Raw genomic sequence first — 5908 nt, forward strand, 5'->3', positions numbered from 1 at the left:
CAATTTACAGGCTCCCTAATATTAATTTATTCAATTACAGAAAACTGGGGTTCATCTTCCCATAAAAATTTTAATTATGTTCAAAAAATCTTAAAAAATAATTATTATCCATCGAATAAACGGTAATCTATCATTGACCTGCAAGTCACCTGTAAACGATTAACAGGGTCCAAGTAGTTAATTTATTTAATTCGGTGGTCCATGCCATACTCCAAGCCCGAATTAGTTCAGGCGCCATCGCTACGACACTTTCATTCGGAAACTTATTCATACGCATGAGTATGTCTCCGGTAGTCTCTGGACAAAAGGAGGAAAAGAGAAAAAGACACACATTATGTTATTCGTTGCCAACTTTGACGAGAGAATCTAACGCTGAGAGAAAATAAAACTGAGGAAATATGACATTATGATGGTTGCTATGGGAGGGTATTTTTATTTAGTGATTCAATCGAAAAAGTAAAAATATCTTCATAAAGCTCACAGTCAACTTATGTAATGTAACTAAGGCCCGATTTCGCGAAAAATTCACGTATTACGAGAAAAAAAATCAAACACATTTTCGGAGTAGTTGTGTCGTGTATATTATACGCGACAGCATCGGCATGTGACGTCACACCGGTAAAACCTCCACTTGGCAGATACGCAGTCGCGTATCTTGATCTTGGAGAAGGTACATTCGATTACATTGATCTCATACATATATTATTCTTTTGTTTCCAATACCTTGTTTTTATAAATATGTTATCTTATGTTTTAAGTACATCATATTTATAGGTATATTACCTTTTCGTTACAAGTGCGTCGATTCTCTGAACATTCTGAGATTTATCATTTAATTGTACTATATTTACACATGGTGATGTCTCCGGCTTTCGCAAAGAACAAGTCATAGTCATGTGATGCAAAGGCCTATAAATACTACTGATATCTAAGTATATAAACTGTCCCTTTTTGTTTATAAGTATATCTATTTCCTTGACATACTAAAACACTCATATGTAAGGAATATATCTTAGATCACTAGAAATTACTCATGTAGAATTAATAGCTGCCCGTGTTTCCCCAATTAGAATACGTGTGATTATCATAGGGCCGTTCCCTGGCTATATTAGACAATCAAAGAAAAATTTCAGAGGAAAACGGGTTAAGTTGGACGGAGGCTTTTCATCGTAACGTATATTGCCTCCCCGTCTTCCGTGGTGTACGTATCCTCGGGTTCTTCGCGGCTGGTGGTTGGTATTGAAAGTGACGGGAGTGGCTCTTACGCGCAAGGTGGCCTAGGCAGGGAATAATATCCCTTAATACGAGCAACAGCAGGCGAGTTATTTTCGGGAGTGGAGTTCCAGGATGAAAAAGTAAACGTCAAGGGGATACTTGACTCCATGTGTGAGGATCGCTCTTCTCTGTGTCGTAGGGGCCCGCTGCTTGGTTCTCGCTATCCGAAGCAAGAGGTTCTGATAGCTCTAGTCTTGGGGCTGATCTGCCTTGGTGTCTAGATCCTTGCTGGATCTTTTCCGAGCTATATATCGGTAGACCCATCGGGAGAAAAATAAATACAACAGTAGAAGTGACTTGGCAATACTAATAATGTTCCAGGGAGTTGCCGGTTCTTCGACGTTCATTTGGGTGGTCGTGGAATAATAATGATTCTCTTGTGTGATAATGCAAAAAATTAAAAAAAATCGATACAGGGTTCGACACTCCGGTTTTTAACTTTTCTTCATATTCATCGATGTCAGAGAAAAGTGTGGTCAGATTGAGGGGAGTCTGTGAGGCGTAGTCTGGCATGTGGGTGGTGGCGTTTACTCCAGCCATGTTGGTCATGAGATTATTTCGCGTTTTCAATACACCTCCCCTATTCATTCGAATTTTTCCGTTCCATGTCAGGGCAATATCTACTGTAGGGAACGAGGGATACCGAAGTTCGGCAGTGGTCGGGTTTGGAAGGCTGTATAGCCAGCTTCCCGGCCTCTCGAGAGGGGTGCAGATATCTTGCTCTGCTCCCACTACCTCTACGTTACATACTTGTAAGGCGCTATTATTAAATTTATAAAATATGCTCTTTTCACAGGGGACGTCACTAGTTATGAACGAAAAGGCGCTTGGTGGCTTGCAAATTAGATATCCGTCAAAAGCCTTACAATGTTTCCGCAGTCGATCACTCGTTAAAAACGCATACTTGGCACCTCCTTCGGTCATCCACGTCAGTTGTTGGAACAATATACCCAAAAAGGTGGAGATTCGGCGATATATTTTGCAAAACGGGGTGTGAGTGAATTGTAAAAATCCTTTCGGATGTTTTTTTGATAATGGGCACTTTCACAGTGATGAAAGTATGTCATTCTATTAATGCTATCTGAATTTTGGCGATTTAGCTCAATTCCTACAGGGCTAAACCATCCCTTGGCAAGGGGATGGACGAGTCTGCTTCCTCGTTAGATAGACATCCTATGAGGCGTCGAAGCTGTCTTTGGTCAAAAGCAAAGGGGTGTAAAATGCCGAGTTTCGCGGATGATATGATCTGCGTGATGCGTGACCAAATTCTTGTTCGTTCGCTGGAGATGGAAAGTAGTATCTCTTGGAGTTGGAGTCCGGTAGCGGATCTGACCTTCTCCGGCGTTCTTTCCTCGGTAAAACCCCAAAGTTTAGTCTACAAATCGTCATATATCTTATGTAATCCGGCCGTAAAATTATTTATTGAGGATCTTATCTGAATAATTTTTTTATCAAGATCGAGGGAGGAATTTGTTTTCCGGGCGTTTAACAAGAACTGATAAAGTCGCTCATTTCCTTGGGGATATTTGAAGAGTATTCCTTATGGTCGGTCGCTTCGTGAGTATTGAAAGGTCGCGGAGGGCTTCCCATTCTTGCCGATTTATGTCATCCGAGGGTGACCTCATTGATGCAATATATCGAAAGACTTGAGGTTATTGGAGATTACTGTGATTGATATGCCGATACACAAGTGGCGTTATTGGTTCGGAGTGCATGTAGAGTTCCTGTAGTTCGATGCTGGAGAAAATTGACCATTCTCCGGTGATCTTTCTTACTGGCTCCATTCCTTCCAGGTTGAGTCCAAAGAGGGTGGCGAATCGTTTTTGATCATGTAGTCGCCCCTGGGCTATGGCTCTCTGTATGAGTAAGTAACCAACCAGAAGTACTGCTGTCATGTTGGTGCCTACCTTTTGCCGTACACGTAGAATGTTTTTAGTGGGGCAATGAATGCTCTAAAAATCAAAGGCGGATAAGAAGATGAAGACGGCTCTTGAAAAGAATAAGATTGATTAATAGATGACCTCTTCATTGTAGTTTCTCCTTTTCTGTTTTTTTTGCGTGTTTCGTGGGAGATAAAGGATGAGTAAAAGAGAGTGTCCCGGTGGTAGGTCAAGGAAGAGTTGGTTTTTCCCTTGGAGACGTACTTGTGTACCTGAGTTAAAATTTCCTTTAAGTCCACTATTAGCCCACTTTTAGTCCCGTGCGTGAGGGGTCGAATTGTTATCACATTTTATTATTTCTCATCTATTCGCCTAAAAACATAAAAATTGTCCGTGCGTCACCAGTATGTAGATGGTGTACTGCGGTTCGCGTATCTAGAAGACGTAGTGGGGAGACTGGTTGTGACCGCGTGGTGCCTGTAGTGGGGAGCATTGATTGCTACCTATAGGGTGGCATCAACGAGAGAGAGAGAGAGATAGAGGTGCCTTCAGCCGCCTGAAGTGGTGAGAAGGAGACAGATTTTTTTTTCTCTTTTTCCTTTTTTTTGAAGCGGTGGCATAAAGCAGGGAAGCGTCCCGGCTTTAGACCGAAAGAATATATCTGCTTTTTTACCTTAGGGCGAGGAAAAGTTCCGTAGCCCTGTATGATTTTTCTATTTCCTTTTGGTTGGGTGGTTGAAATGATGAGGATGAAATTATTTTAGTTTTTTTTATATATATTTTCCCGTGTTTCTTTTTTTTTTATATTGGGGCAAGTCAGGAAGTTACATTTTGTTTCTTACGACCTAAACTTATTGTTACAATTAAAACTAAGTAATATCTATATATAAAAAGCAGGTGGGATATATTATTATACATATTTCCTAATCTAATGCTATAGAATCCACTACTCCTAGCGCATTCCTCGGAAACCACGGGCGTAGCACCTCCCTGATGAGGTGGACGTCATGCTCTGTGGTCCAGGCTACGGATCTCAATCGGCTCCTCTTCCTGTTGCTATATTAGGGATGTTAACGCCCTCAGTGGCGTCAATAACACGACTTCGTCCTCCTCCATTGGCTCCGGTGAGGGAGACCTGAGGGAGTCCGGGATGGCCTCGTCCCTGGGGCTGGCCGGCAGGAGGTCTGGTGATGGGGACCTCGGTGAGTTCGGGATGGGCTCGTCCCCGCCTGACGTCTCCGATGTGGGGGATCTTGGTGAGTACCTACCAAGCTCCAACGTCTCCTCGGCCTCGGCTATTTCCAGTCCCTGCGACGGGTCCAAAGGCTCATGGACCGGGGACAGCTCCTCGTGAAGAACCCGAATGGCTCCGGTCAGCTCTTCGCCGCGGAGGTAATATCCGGGCCCCGCTGGGCAGTGTTGGCCGTTGGCCCAGACCCTGGTAAGGCAGAACCATGTCTGCCTCCTTAGGTCGTCTAGCGTCCTTGATGATGATGTGGTGCTGGTCGACTGCTCCATGTTTGTAGTGTAAAAGTTGAACTGACTTCCCAGCCCAACTCCTCGAATTTAATATGGTGGATTTGGAGAGAACGATGGTGGAAGGGGGTTGTTTTCGTGGTATCAGGCGCAACCATTTTCCTTGCAGGCGGTGTCTTCGGTAAAAGACAAGTTTGTCTTCCAAAGTTTGTCCCTTTTTTATTGGTTGGTGGCTTTCCTTCCCATTATTGTCTGGGCCGATTGTATCCCGGTCACAGGAGAAAATTTTTGGTAAAGCGAAGGTTTGACTAGACAGTGTGCATTCTGACTAGAATAGGGGGGTTTGGCGAGAAAAAATGGGAAAGATATGCGGTCCTTGCATTTAAAAACCTTGGTTTAAAAGGCAAAAAAACGCGGTTTTTTTCCTTGTACGCCGGTTGTTTTGGCTAGCTTGGAATGTTTCGAAATACATTCCGTCAACTGCTTTCCGGGGAACTTAAATCCGGTAATTTAAAAGATTCGCCAGAAAGTGATAACAATAGCTCGTCGAAACCCAGGCTGGAGTCGAGCGCATCGTATTTCAAGAAGGACAGTAAGTCAGAAGGATCGCTGGTGTCATCAATTGTAGTATGCAGCTGGGTCGTTTTTCCCGATGAGGCCTGTTTTGATTCTTCGTCTGTTGTGGCGAAAAGAGGTATGCAGGTATTCTGCCGTGATTCTAACACAAAGGCTGCAGACTCATCTCCTCTTTTCAATTTTCCGATGCGCAGTATCCTACAGCGATGGCATACTGAGATTGAGGGATCCCATGGTGGCAGAACATAATGGGAATTGTTCTTGACAATCGTGGGGTTTCACATTTCTGTGTTTGCGCACTGATCGCCATAAAGTGCCCTGAGATTAGTAAATCTTTCCATCTGGCAGCCAACTGTTGCCTTTAATTGGTCCCAGTCCACATTTGCGCGTTGTGCTGGCTGAAGGGGGTCTTGATTGGTTGATTCTCCCTTGTGATCTGCGGTGTCCATTGCGTCTTCTCGGAGCTCCTTATGTTGTGGTGGGACAGATAAAATTATTCCTGTCTTAGTTACCATATTCCCTCAGTTCCTTGGGGATTCCTTTCAGGTTTCTTTCTCGTTGCGACTCTTAGAAGTACGTAGTGATTAAATATGGGTGTAATATATATTGTGACGAGGCAGAATTTTGCCCCCCCCCCCGAACGCCTAATTAATATATGTTATTTTTGATAGGTTAAGTTAATTTTAAGTAATCAAGTAATA

This window comes from Fopius arisanus, unplaced genomic scaffold (genome assembly GCF_000806365.1).
Source record: "Fopius arisanus strain USDA-PBARC FA_bdor unplaced genomic scaffold, ASM80636v1 scaffold00164, whole genome shotgun sequence".
NCBI classification, from domain to species: domain Eukaryota; kingdom Metazoa; phylum Arthropoda; class Insecta; order Hymenoptera; family Braconidae; genus Fopius; species Fopius arisanus.